Genomic DNA, 15285 nt, shown 5'->3' on the forward strand with positions numbered 1-15285 from the left:
AAATTTTAAACACATGATTATATTCAGATATTATGATGGAAAATAAGTCAGTTATAGCCACTTAAGTGACAGTTTTTACTCTTCAGCAGTACTAAAGAGAATGTATATTTAGGTTGTCTGATCAACATTTGTAGGTCTTTAAATTCAACTATTCATATAGCAAAGTCTCAGTTAAATAAAAATAAGTTCCAAAGTTTCTTTTTAGTCCCAGTGTTGAGCTATGAAAACATGTTATTTATGAAATTTTGCTACTAATTCACCATTTCTTCTTGAAGAATGGTGATAAATTATGTAAGTGGAATTTCTTAATTTTTGATGCTATTTAGTGGATAGCCTTATGATTTAAGGTTTTTGTTTATGTACCATACCAGCAGGTATTAGACAATATAAGTCTTTGGGAACAGTCAGACATGCTTTATTGACACAAACTTTAGCTCAAAGAGATGCCAGGAGGAGCTCTAGCCCAAAGTGATGGAGGAGCTTTCAGGGCCCCGAATGCATCCATAGGTCTTTATGGCCCAGATCAGCCTCACCTGGTGAAAGTGATTAGCTGGGCCATATTTTAAGCTTTCTGAACACCGCAGGTTGTAAAAGAAAATGGTGCTAAAATGAGTAAGATATAACCGAGAAACATGAAGGGTAAAGAGAAAATAACGAACATGAGTCATTCAGCAATATTGCAGAAGAGTGTATATTCTCAGCCAATACACAATTCCCTATATTAATATATAATATAACATAGTATAGTATAGCGTAGCGTAGCATAGTGCAGCATAGTATAATATATAGCATAAAGTATATGCAGGAAAATAAGACTGTAATAGATAACATAAAAGAGGAAGTCCTTCCAGTGCAATATGATACCGATTCTAGTGCAAAGGTTATGTAAACGTAATTTATATCATACAGTTAATGTTGCAGTTTTACAGTCACGTTAAGCTCATACTTTTGTGAATTTAAATTGAACTTGGATTAGACAACCGAGATGGTTTACTATGCAGCACACTAGCTACAAAGAAAACCAGTTCTGAGATACTGTATCAGAAGAAACATAGATTTGGCCACTGTAGATCCACAGCCTCACTGAAAATCCCTGCCTAAAATGCATACTTTAACTGATAAAGAATCAGGCCCATAGGGGTAGGATGAAGATACAAACCATGGTGTTGACGATTACATTTGGGCAAGAGGTAATTAATCTTACAATAACAGACTCACAGGAAAAGAGACTTCAATGTCCTGCAGCCTGCTTGTCAAAACAGGGCCCTGTGCCTGGGTAGGTAGTATATAGGGAAGAAAATGAAATTAATTAAGGGACAATGTGTAAGAAATAAAAGTGCAAGAAAAATTGTGATAGATGTAGAACTGTTACTAGATTGTATCTTTTCAGATCCTGTGAGGTTTTTTTTTGTGTGTGTGAAATAATAACAAAAGACCTGTGCACTCATCCTCAGAGCTTAGTTCTCCATTGAATTTGCCTTTCTGAAGAGTGCTCATACTCTTCAGCAAAACTACATTAGCAAAGAAAAAAAAAAAGAAACCAACAAGGTGGAAATTTTTTTCTGTGCTTGATTTTGTTTTTAAACAATTCTTATTCCTGCATTACTTTCACTTTTAATCTATTCTCTAACTATTTGAAAAGCCCATGAAAAGGAAAGCTTTCACATCCATATTAAATAGTGGCCTTGGATGTAAAAGGAACGAAATACAAAATTTAGAAAAACAAGGATCAAAACATACATTTAAATTAAGTTCCCATTTATCAGATGTACATGTTCTTTTCAGAGTACCTTAACACTTTTGCACAGCTGATAACAAAAGAAGTGGACTTTGTTCTGCAAATCTAAGAGATTAGACTGGATGATGCAAACCCAGTAAGTTAATATCTTCATATTCCGTGCATAAAGCAAAGTTCAATATGTGACAATAAATGCACTTTGGTGTGTTTATTGATCTATTTACATTCCAAAATATATGTGGTGGGTTTTCTTCCTCTTTCTCGTATTCTAAGGCCCAAGAGATAAAACAACAGTTGTTTCTTTTTTATTAAAAAAAGTGCTGCCGATGTACCATGCCATAGAAATTATATTTTATGTTCATGTGAATGGTTCATTTAGCACTATACCACAGTGACCAGTGCTGGATGTTTTTAAGAAAGTAATAATCCCCATGGAATTTATAATTCTGAAATAATATGGTTAGAAAAAGTGTATCTCTCCCAGTTCAGACAGTACTTGACATTAAGTCATTTTAACTATGAATCACTGTGCATGAGCCTCATGTTAGGAAAGGCAAAGCTCCAGAGCGTAGGAAGGAAGAAAGTCTAAGAATGAGCTAAACCCCAGTGTGGGGCACCTATGTATGCATATTCACTTAAATGCAGCATGGTGGTATTTGCCTGAATTTATGATTATGCTTAAATTACCTTCTGTGGAGGTTTCAGGTAACCGATGTTGAGAAAACAAGCCATGGTCAGCTGTGCTTGTGGCTGGGGTACAGCTAAAACACAGACATAAGAACAGGGTGCTAAACTGTTTTTCTCATTTCTGATGCTAATCTATGCCAAATTGCATAGACAAAGCCTTTGGTTAGTTTTGTGATCCTGGGGGAGGGAGGGGAAGGGGAGGGAAAAGGAGGCAGCTTTTATTCTCTGTGTGTTCTTTTTAGCTTATTTTTTTGATAACTATTTCTAAAAAGTTTGAATAATATTCCATGGAAATGACAAGAATATTGCAGACTAGGACTTTGTATTCATCTTTGGTGGGCAAGGCTGTCATCTTTGGAATGGCAAGAGGAACTTCTAGTCCATCTAATCTGTCCTTTACTACTTGAGCATTGACCTACAAAATATAGCAAGAATGTCAGGGAAGATAAATACAGGGAGATAGATACTCTGAAATCCATACACTGTATTATCTTTTTTACATTCTTCTACAGGAGATAATCTTAGCTGAAAACCTTATTCTGAAATCAAGCTTGAACTCTTAACATGCGTAAGTAATAACCTAATTACAGCCTTCGGGAAAAACTAATTCTTAAAATAAAAATGACTTTTGATGTGATCAACAATAGTATTTTGTAGTTATTAAACATGTTGATGTTGTTTTAATGTTAGTGTTTAATTAATTAAGAAAAACTGTAGGCTTTCCTATACAATATTCAAGTGAGACCTGTTTAAGTGCCATTTTAATTAAATTTTAGAAAGGGAGAGGCTGTAGAAACATGACATGAAAGTGTTGGTTTTCACTTGATGGTATTTTTTTCCTAATGTCAAAGTCCTAGTCTCAGTTTTAGTGCTGTTCTCAAGAATGGAATTTAACCTTCATTGCTCTTAAGAGATACCCTTGGTAAAAAGTGACCCTTGAAGGAAGGCTGAAATTTTTTGAGTAGAACAAGGTGTAAAACATAGTGAGAACAAACTATCTGTATACAGAATAGCATGGTGTGACCAGTTTCAGCAGAGCTTGTAACATATGCTGAGTATTTGAATAAGATTTCTTAAATGATAATCTAATTCCAAATTAGGCAGTTATCCTTTGTTTACCTAAAATAACTAAGGTTACTGGTACTTCCAGGACCACCTGGTACTCTCCAAGTGGCTTACCTACTTTTAACTTTAGTTAAATTATTTAAGGCTATTTATCAAATTATTTAGAAAAGAGACTGAAAGCTAAGAAAACTGTACATGAAATGGGATGTATATGATAAAACTTCAAATACTTGACACTTCTCAGCTTCTGACTTAATCTAGTAACTTCACAAGAAAGTATGAGTTATAAATTATTAGTTTTCTATTAAAGTATTATTTCTATATACAATAAGCCTCCAGTTTAGCCCCTTTAATAGCACTGGAATGCCAGGGAGTGAGCCAGCAATCATGATGTGCTTTCTCTAGTTGGGCACAAAGCACTGAGGAAAAGAGAAACCAGAAGAGAGATAATGTGTTTCATCGAACCTAAATAATAATGTGAAATTATATTGAACTACTACAATTTTTTCTGTGACTGTACTTCAGATTTTTTTTCCTCTAAATATATTTCTGTCATGTGTATTATCTTTCATTACTTTCTGTGATAAATTTGCCTCAGCACCAAGTAAAATGAAAGAGGAAAAGAAGTATCTGAGATGGTGACCTTTAAAACTAATAGCATTTTTAAATGTGTCATATGTGGTTTCTGTAGAATGCTAGCAAGCCAATGCTGTGTAGATAAAACCTTAATGATGCTTGATTCATTACAACTCAATGAACTGTGCAAAACATGAATATGGGAAAAATTTAGCACTTTGATCTGCAGGAAAGTTCCTCAGAGGGATTTCTTTTCAAAAAAGTTTAAGAACACTCCATTACACTTCTCAGAGATGACGGGAACTTATGCCAAGGTAACTAGGTCCCCTAAATGACAGCAACAGCAAAGAAATAAAAAGGAACTTAACCACATGCTTTTAAGCTGCATTTGTATTCAAAACCAACTTGAAAACCTTTAAATATAAATGAGAGACCAAAGTGCTGGGATAAGGTCTGACACTGGCTCTCTGAAAAGAAAGTATTAAAGCCACACCTCTAGATTTTCTAGTGACAAGTATCTTGGAGAAACCCTAAGCAAGAGCTACAATAAGAGACTGATGCCAGGGTGGTTTTTGGTTTTTTGTTTGTTTGTTTGTTTTCTTGGTTAGATGCCTTTCATTTGAAGCAAGAGCTTAAGTCCCCCCTGCCTTGCTAGAATAAATTTGTGGTTTTCTTTCCAGGCTTGTGGGCTCAGGTGAATCTTTTACATAGGCCATGGATCTACTTCCCCAAAAGCAATTAATTCAAATACAGCAGTACTGCAGACAAAATTTTCAGGTTGTCTGCACACTGAAACACATATCAATATATATGAAAGTGGGGGAACACCAGTCCATAGACCTGTATCAAAAGGTTAGTTACTGGCTCAAGACAGGATATAGAGCACGGTAGTGCACAGAAGTACTGTATTGTGTGCTACAGGCAGCGGACAGGCACTCCTTAATTTCCAGAAATGTCACGTTATCAGAGGGATCTATTTTGAACTGCCATCTTTGCAGACTCTCTTTGAAAGTGAGGTCAAGTTCAATGTTTCTGACTCACCCACCACCAGTATATGAGAGGTGCTCTTAGAACATGTTACTATTGCTAAGTGTTTTTATTCTCAGAAAGAGTATTTCAATCTGAATAACTTGCCCTTAGAGGATTTTGCATGTGCAGTTGTATGTGATATACAATACCCAACCTAGAAAATTCACTCTGACTAAACTATCACCAAAATTAGTAAGAGAAAGAAAAAATCATTATATTGTGAAAGTACATTGGAAAGCAGTATAATATCCTGTCACACCAGCTTTATGTCATTTGTTTCAAAAGTCATATATATCAATATCAAAATAGCTTAAAGGGACTAGTCATGAGTCCATCAATAGTTTTAAGAAAACGGAGACTGCATTATGGTCAAACATATTGCCATTAAGGGAAATAAGATGGCAAAAGCCACAACTGTTGTCAGACCTATAAAGAAGAACATTGACTATTTATAAAGCGATAGTCCAAAAATGTAAATTTTTCATATGGTACATGGAACTATCTTTCAGTGCTGCATGGAAAACAAACCAAGACAATTACATTAAGATATGGGGTAAGGGTCAAACTAGCTGACAGATTTGAGCAAAAATGTAGGCTGGGGTCCAGCGAGAGTTACAAAAGTAACTGAGTTATAATGCACTGAGTAACTGGCTGAGAAGAATCCCAAGGTCATATAAACACTTGATAACAAATGCAAAAACTGAACCTAAATAACTCTTGTGCTTATTCTTAGCTGCACTCCTGTCATTTTTCTGAAGTTTTGAAGCATTTTTATCTTACCCTGAGTGAAATGTTACATCATGCTAGAACTTTGCCTGTGAAAATTCTAATGTATGATTAGATTTCCAAGGTTAGTTTTGTTGTTACACTGTCACAGTAGTAGTGAAGCTCAAATCATAAAAAGCCTAGATATTCACCTGCTTGTTGTTTGAGATGTAGATAACATTTCATTTCTTATAATCATAGAATCATGGAACAGTCAGGTTTCGAAAGGACCTTAAGATCATCTAGTTCCAACCCCCCTGCCATGGGCAGAGATGCCTCACCCTAGACCATGTCTGGGCTCTGTCCATCCAAGGCTCTGTTCAACCTGGCCTTGAGCACTACCAGGGATGGAGCATTTACCACTTCTTTGGGCAACCTGTTCCAATGCCTCATCACCCTCACAGTAAAGAACTTCCTTATATCTAACCTGAACTTCCCCTGTTTAAGTTTAAACTCATTACCCTTTTTACCTATCGCTAGAGTCCCTGATGAAGAGTCCCTCCCCAGCATCCTTGCAGGCCCCCTTCAGATATTGAAAAGCTGCTATAAGGTCTCCACACAGCCTTCTCTTCTCCAGGCTGAAAAGCCCCAACTTTCTCATCCTGTCTTCATGCAGGAGGTGCTCCAGTCCCCTGATCATCCTCGTGGCCGCCTCTGGGCTTGCTCCAACAGCTCCATGTCCTTTTAATGTTGAGGACACCAGAACTGCACACAATACTGCAAGTGGGGTCTCATGAGAGCAGAGTGGCAGGATCACCTCCTTCAACCTGCTGGTCACACTCTTTTGATGCAGCCCAGGATATGTTTGGTTTCTGGGCTGCTAGTGCACACTGGAGCCGGCTCATGTTAAATTTCTCATTGACCAACACCCCTGAGTCCTCCTCTGCAGGGCTGCTCTGAATCACTTCACTGCCCAGCCTGTAGCTATGCCTGGGACTGCCCCAACCCAGGTGTAGGACCTTGCACTTGGTGTGGTTAAACTTCGTAAGGTTGGCATCAGCCCACCTTACAAGCATGTTAAGGTCCCTCTGGATGTCATCCCTTCCTTCCAGTGTATCAGCTGCATCGCGTAACTTAGTGTTGTCAGCAAACTTGCTCAGAGCACACTCAATCCCACTGTCCATATCTCCACCAAAGATGTTGAACAGAATCGATCCCAACACCGAGCTTCATAAGCTCAAAAAACTAAATACTTAAACTTCTCAACAGCCTGTGGAGACATTTTTATTACCTCTGCTTTAAAGAGAAGCATATGAAACTGAAAAGGTTGCAGAAGATCAAGTTTGGAACTTAGACCTTGCTAGTTTGGACTGTGTTCAATGGAAACAGGTGCAAGGGTTAACAGGTTCAAACTTAAACAGGGGAAGCTTAGGTTAAATATAAGGAAGAAGGTCTTTGCTGTGAGGGTGGTGGGGCACTGGACTGGGTTGCCGAAGGAAGTTGTGAATGCTCCATCTCTGGCAGTGTTCAAGGCCAGGTTGGACAGAGTCTTGGGTGGCATGGTTTACTGTGAGGTGTCCTGCCCATGGCAGTGCGGTTGGAACTAGATGATCTTAAGGTCCTTTCCAATCTTAACTATTCTACGATTCTATGACTATTTTTATAGCAGAAAGAGAAATAACCTCATTTAAAGTCACAAATAAACCAGTTCTTCTGTGTATTTTTAGATAACTGAGAAACTTTGTGTAAATGTCAGAGGTACTTGTAGGCCATCCATAAAAGAAGGAGTAGTAGTTTTTTCATCCAGTCTATCTTATCAATTTGCCATTTGTACAGCTAATTTAGGAGTTCCTAAATACTGTAAGTATGCAGCAAGTTGAACTGATCCATAGTTATAAAGACAACATCCAAAAGTCACAATATTTGAAAACTGGAAAATGGCTGACTAGTTTGAATCAGTTACATTACTAGCTTAATGAACAATAAAAAAGTGTGGGAAACATCTACACTGACTTATGACAAATCACACAAAGCGTGGAAATCTGGGGTAGGTTCATATTCCAAGGACCAGTTCCTATACAGTTTACATGATACATCTTCCATTAAGCACAGAATTTCATGGTTATTCCTATGGACTGAGAATACTAAAAATAATGAGGGCAATATCAGTTCCTGGAAAACAAGTTTTTTTTTAAAGGTTTTTGTAACCATAAATCTGAGCTGTAAGGAAATTTTAGAATGTTCACTACGAATGACATTCTTGTATGGCCAAATGCATTTTCGGACAAAAAGCTCTATGTCTTCCTTTTAGAGGATGTTGTGAAAGTCGTGCAACTTCTATTTATAATTAATTTCTAAACTGAAACTTTATCTTCACTGACTAAAGATAATGGGGATGGACTCTTCATTAGGGACTGTAGTGACAGGACAAGGGGTAACAGGTTAAAACTTAAAGAGGGGAAGTTTAGATTGGATATAAGGAGGAAATTTTTTCCTGTTAGGGTGGTGAGGCACTGGAATGGGTTGCCCAGGGAGGTTGTGAATGCTCCATCCCTGGCAGTGTTCAAGACCAGGCTGGATGAAGCCTGGGGTGATATGGTTTAGTGTGAGATGTCTCTGCCCAATGCAGGGGTGTTGGAACTAGATGATCTTAAGGTCCTTTCCAACCCTAACTATTCTATGATTCCAACATGTTTCATGATGGCAACAGAGAAGCTCAAGGGAAGATGAAATTATCAGGTAATAAAATCTCTGCAGTTTTCTGTCCTGTCAGCAGATTTTCAAAACTCAATAACATCAACAAGCCATAGAATAGTACTGTGCCTTATGTCATCTCTGAATTACATCAGTTTTTTTTTTCAAAAGTAGTAAAAAGCTTCCGTTCCATGCTCTGACAAAGAACTATATGCTGTATCTAAATCACAGACTTGAGAGCTTCCTTAGAATCTCATAAATTATGCTACTTCATTTCTAACAAAGAGTTAAAAAGCATATAGGTTTCCCTAATACTGGTAACTTCATTTGGATATACACAAAAAGACCAGAAAACCCTGTAACCCCCCCAAATAACATCATGGCTTAAAATGAACTTGTGTATACTGCAATTTTTCTGGACATAATGCAAACAGAAATATGCAAACACAACCGAGTAAGTCTTTCAGACATATAATGCTTATTTCTTCTGTTCCTTGACACCCCACTGCCCCCCTAAAAAAAAACAACAAAACCCCCAAACAACAAAACACCTCAGATCTTATGGTCTCATATAGTGGTCAAGAACAGTAGGTAACTATAATTCTGGTTTAGGAAGTGTGTCAGGGTGCAGTGTCATGTTATGCTCTGAGGGGAGATGCTACTACTGCACCAAGTACAAATGTGCTGAAGGCAGTCTTTCTGAGTTTTGTTTAAAACTGACATTTATTTTAAAGACAAACACTGAGGGGACCATTACCAGTTGTCTCTGCTGCTGGCCCGCACACATGGGCAAACCATGTGGGAAGAGAAGGGAGCGTGGACTGTATAGAAAGACTTGAGCATTTCTTGACTGAGAAGAAAAGAGCTCAAGGGTATTGATCAGTGACTACACCTTAAGACTTGCAGGAAAAAGAAATTTGGCCCTGTGTAAACTGGCAATTAACTGGGGCTGTGGATGGCAAGGTAAGCATTACGAAGGGGGCAGGTCTTTTGCTGTTTACAGGATGTGAATCTTTCAAATATTTTAAGTTACTGTGGTTAAAATTCCTTTTCTAAGTCAGCATTCACTGGCATTCCTACTGTTCTAAAAGAAAGATAGGCTTAGCTGGAAATCTTAGGCAAATCTGTGATCAGATGACCCCGTGAGTCATTAGGTTACAATCCAGAAAGGCTATGACCAAAAAGAGTGTTAGTACGCTTACATGGATCATACCTGTGCCCTAACTTGGTTTGAAAACACAGGGGTCCCTTTGTCAATAACTGGAAATGACACTGAGCCAGACTCTGCCAATGCATGAATAAAAAAGTCAAGCAAGAGCATAATGCATTTCTTTTGGTTATGTAAACAGGCAAACATGAAAGTTTGCAATGGAATGGGACTTCCTTGCCACAGAATTTGCCTGCATAATGCAAGTTTCGGAGGTAAAATTAACTGCATTGTTTTGGTACACTGGTATTTACGCATCTAGTAATTAGGACTTGGAACAAGGTTTTCAGAAGTGTTAGAGCACTGATGGAATTGGTTCTGTAAAGCCAAGCTTCAAACTTCTACTTGTTTTGACTGGGAGTTGGAGAGTGAAACACTTGTTTACATTCAAAATTGTACTCCTGAAACTTCATTTTGACACTGGAGCAGCAACAGTTTTTAACAGACTTACTATCAGGCTGTATTAAGCATGTAGTAGTAAGCAGTCTCTGAAGCAGGAAAAAGAACCCTAGCTTACTCGCTCCTAAATGAGCACTTTAATTCAGACCCCTTTTTCCTCAGTAGATCTTTGCTTTGTCTCCTTTAACAGCGGCAGACCTCCGGCTTCAGCTAAAACAGTGTAAGCCTTCTGGTACGTCCTTGGAATTAATTAGAAGAAAATCAGAACTGATATGCCTAGAAGAAGGTGTACGTGCACACTGACAGTAGATGAAAGTACTTTTCAGTCTCATTTTGGGTAACAAAAGCTAGTTTCATATGAGTGACACTAATTCACAGATACAGACGAGCTCCTAGAAGTAGGGAAGTTACAAGCATTACTGAGAACTTAGTTTTTTGTGGGTTGTTTCTACAGTTTTTGAACAAGTGACCACCCTACAGCTGCATCACCTTAAGGCAATACTGCGCGCTCGCACCTGCCCCGGCTTGGCTCTCTTTGGTACCAGAGGCGGTCGACGGGAATCCCTCGGCTCCCAGCTAGAAGAGGGAATTGGGAGTCCCAGCGCCAGCTCAGCGCGGAGGGGAAACACAGACACGTCTGCGACGCGAGGAGATGCGCTGAGGCACCAGGCGCTCCCGGCGCCGAAGCTTGCGACCGCAAGCGCCCTGACCCCTCTCGAAATATGCTGCCGGGCGAGCACGCCCTGAGCACCCGCCCCGGCGGCCCATGCGCGGAGCGGCGGCGTGGAGGGGCGCGGAGCAGAAGGCGTTTTTCGCCCGCGCCCAGGTGCGGCCGCCTCCTGCCGGAGCGAACGGGAGGGAGGGAGGGAGGGTAGGCGCTCTGCGTCACGGGTGCGGCTTGGCGGGGAGCAGCGCGGGGGTGGGGAGGCAGGAAGGAAGGAGAGAAAGAGAGCAAGAAAGAAAGTGAGCGAGTGGAGAGAGCGGGCTGAAGCCACCTGAAGCGCTGCTCGTTTCCCTCTGCCCCGCTCCCCCCTTCCTGCTGCTCTTTACCAGAGGTAAGGCAGCCTCGGCGGGGTGCGCGGGTCGCGAGGCAGAGGGCAAGGCTGCCTGGCCACTGCCCTGTGCGCTGCGGCCTGTGCGGGCGACTTCCCGGGCACCGCCGCGCCGGGCACGGCGCTTCACCGTGGGCTGGTGCTGTGACTGTGGAGGTCCCGGTCCCGCTGGAAGAGATGCAGCCAGCGCGAAGCGCTCTGCTGGAGAGGAACTTGAAAGTGGTGGCGAGTTCTGGGGTGAGGCCAAGGGGTTTGATGCAGGGCATGTCTCAGATCAGCCTCAGATACCAAAGTTGGGAACTGACAAGAAATAGCTCGTAGGCAAATAGAAAGCAAGGCGTGTATTTCTCTCGTGTTAGGTTTTCTTTTTTCTTGTTTGGTTTGATTTGTTTTTTAGCTTATTTTAACGGTCTGTATGTAAATGTCATACTAAGGACACAGCACATCGTTACTGTTTATTTATTTACTCTCCAGGTTGTTTTTGTAGAGTTAGACACAGACTTCTCCGTAGCTGCCGGTATATTACCGGAAATATTACCAGAAAATGAGTGGTTTGTTTTGGAAAAGTCAAAGAGCCGCAAGGATGTACTGGATAGAAGAGGCCAAGTGAATGATACAACAGTTTGCTAGTGTTCTTAACCAAATTCACTTTCTGCTTGCTGCTTCATGGCATGCTGTGCCTTACTCTAGCGACTGCAAGTTGTTCCACTGGAATTTCTTGCAGTATGAAGCTTGACTCTGAGGTAGGAAAGGTGGCCGAGCATTTCTCTGAAAGAGAAATGTTCTGAAAAAAAGAAAAAAAAAAAAGAAAACGTAACAAACTCCCCCCAAAACACAATCCAAAATGACAGAAACATTTTGACAGAGGATGTGATTAAAGGTATTTCATAATTATCCACTGTGTTGAACTACACTTGGTAACTTTCTTGCATTTGGAAGGGGAACAGTTCTACTGGAATTGTTTCAATCAGTTATCTTGCTCTGAGTTGACTCAGAAGTTAATTCCGTGAGTAATCACTTTAAAAAGGTCATTTGAGGGATTTTTTTTTTCTTTTTTTTTAAGTGTACAGTCAGTATGCTGATTGCATTATGTAGATTTATGGGAAGATCTTAAATGATCTACAATGTTTTCTAGGCCTGTTAATCTGTCAGTTCCTATGTAGTCAAGTACAATAGGAAGATTAAATTATCTACTGGCAGATTTTATTCTGCTCTATGGTAAATCCTGTTGTAGTGTTTTTTTTGTCTTGTTTTGGGTTTCTTACCTGTGTATTTGGATCTTAATCTAGTATGTGGTTTACCAGAAGCTGTGAGCAAGCCTGAACTTGCTTGTATTTCTTGGTCCAATTGCTTAAAGTGTGATTATCATCCCATGCACTTCTAAAGGTTTGACGCTTTCTTCAGGCTAATATCTGTAGTGATCTTAAAAAAAGATGAAAAATCTCACTTGCGTGTTTCTATATTCAGCTGTACCCTACTGTTCACACATTTCATTATTAAAAGTTGGATTGCTTGCTTGAACAGAATTTGTCTGTTTATCTTCAGTGTTGTCTTGACTTTTAACTTGAAAATCATAGAAGGGAAGAATCGTAGAACGTTAGATGCAGGTTCTTACCCTCCATGTGAGATAATGTTCTAAGAGTTATGTCTGTTTGTCTGTACCAATGTTTTCATTTTTCTTTGGTATTTAGCAGTCACTTCTAGTGAAACAAAAAGAATTGTTACACCACACTGAGTTGTTGTACCTCCTTTTTTAAGCCCCTTCCATAAGGTGGCAATAGGAAGACCATAAAAACCAGTTTGAAAATAACTGGGAGAAACATGATCTTCTATGAAGGAAAGTTGAATGATCCTATATAGGGCTTGGGATATGCAATGTAAATTGCAGTTCATTCACTGACAAATCATATTTTCTTGGAAAAAAAGTCCAGATGGTTTCCCTCATACTGTTTTTCCAACATAGCAATTAGGATGTTTTATCTTTATTTCTATAAAATGGAATTGTCATATGTCTTCTAAGAAGCAAGGGTTGTTTTTTGTTTGTTGTTGGTTGTTTTTTTTTTTTTTTTTAATAACCACTATAGCATTTCCCCATTTTTAGCAACCATGTTGAATTACAACTTTTTGTCATGGTTACCTTATATAGGAGAATGTGATAGTGGAGCAAGAATGAGCTTTATTTAAACAAGACCCCCACCTGGAGTACTGTGTCCAGCCCTGTGTCCGCCACCACAAGAGGGACATAGACCAGTTGGAGTGGGTCCAGAGGAGGGCTGGAGCACCTCACCTATGAAGACAGGTTGAAAGATTTGGGCTTATTCAGCCTGGAGAAGGCTCTGGGGGGACCTTAGAGCAGCTTCCAGTACCTAAAGGGGGGCTACAATAAAATATGAAGAGGGACTTTCTTTTACAAGGGTATGTGGTGACAGGACAAGGGGTAATGGCTTTAATCTGACAGAGGGGAGATTTAGATTAGACATTAGGAGAAAAAAATTCACTGTTAGGGTGGTGAGATGAACAGGTTGCCAAAAGAAGTTGTGGATGCCCTAAATCTGCAAGTGTTCGAGGCTAACCCTGTGTTTGAGGCCAGGTTGGATGGGGTTTGGAGCAACCTGGCCTAGTAGAAAGTTAGAACTAGGTGATCCCTTAAGGTCCCTTCCAACCCAAACCAGTCTATGAAGACCAAGTCCTTTTTTTTTATTTTTATTTTTTTTAATTCTCTTGTTTGATATTTATTTCTAACAGATACTCTAGGAAGATTCTATTCTGCCTTGCTGCTGAGAGAAAAAGTTTTGGTTTACAGGATGTACCATGTGCAGTAATGTTGAAGACTTCTATATAATCTTGCAGTGGTACAGATCTGGCTGTGAAAGTGAATGTAAGCATATAAATATGTATATAGCATACGTATACACTACCTATCTGTTCAAACGTTCTTTAGGTTTTGTTATGACTTACTTGGCAGTTATAGCCATGGTGGAGATTAATATAAATTAAAAAAATAATTTAATTACATTGAAGTAGATTAATATATATTGGATAAGTCAGTCCTTGAGTTCTGTTTTTCCATATACTTACTGAGTTTTAAGCCTTTATTAAGGGTAAAAGGAGTAAGAAAGGAGTAAATGTTTGACTCCTGTAAGTAAGGAGTCAATGTTTATCTTGTAGTCTGCGATACAAACATTCACCAGTGTGTGTGGATTTGTTTAGCTGTTATTCAACCTTCTCCTGAATAGTCAAACCAAAACTGGCATCAGTGTAACCCTTTGCTCAGATGCACAAAACATATGGGACTCTGAACTTGCTGGTATCCAACTGCCTGTGTAGCTAGGCCAGATCTATAGCACATCTTCATAAATCCTGATAGATGCATTGATAGCTTCTGCCATAGAGGAGTACAGAAACAGAAAATGGCTTGGGCTTCACCTTCTAGCAGTTCTGCCATTTTGCAGTCAAAACGTCTTCTCAGCTAGCAGGTTTTTCCTTTTGCAGTCTGCTACATTTCATTTATAAAATACACTACAAAAAGTAATGGCTTTTGCAAATTTGGAGACAATGTTTGTTCAGTGCTAGGCAATCCTCTGCATCTTTATGTGGGTAGGTTAGGGTCTGAATAGCTGAAATGGGTTGAAAATAACTGTGAGAAATATGATCTTCTATGAAGATGGGTTAGGATATGCATACCTGCGGATACATAGCTATTTGAGTTCCTGAAGTAACAACGTTGGAGTGGTTCCAAAATAAGGTGTGGGCAACATATGTAGAAAAATCAGTATTTAGATACTGAAAAGAGTGTGTGTGTGCATAAAAATATATGTTTGTATAAAAAGATATATTTATTTGTAAAATACACCTAAAAGCTACTTTCCTAAGTGTCTCTTCTGTTACTGCTGAAGGTGGAGGGATTGAGAAAATGATACTGTCTGAAAATCTAACATCTTGGGAGAAAAAATACCCAAACACCAGTATGAAACCTAGAGCTGCCAAGAAGGGTGGAAATGGCTGAGATAACCAATTGCAACTCTAAAGTACTTATACACTAATATTGTAGAGGGTTTATATACTTGATCATGGGGGGTTTCGTTGTGTGTTTTTTTTTTGTTGTAGGTTTTTTGTTTGTTTGTTTGTTTTTT

The sequence above is a fragment of the Pezoporus wallicus genome, unplaced genomic scaffold (genome assembly GCF_028554395.1).
Source record: "Pezoporus wallicus isolate ANWC-B61680 ecotype Strahan unplaced genomic scaffold, APGP_CSIRO_Pwel_v1 contig_5647, whole genome shotgun sequence".
Lineage (NCBI taxonomy): Eukaryota > Metazoa > Chordata > Aves > Psittaciformes > Psittacidae > Pezoporus > Pezoporus wallicus.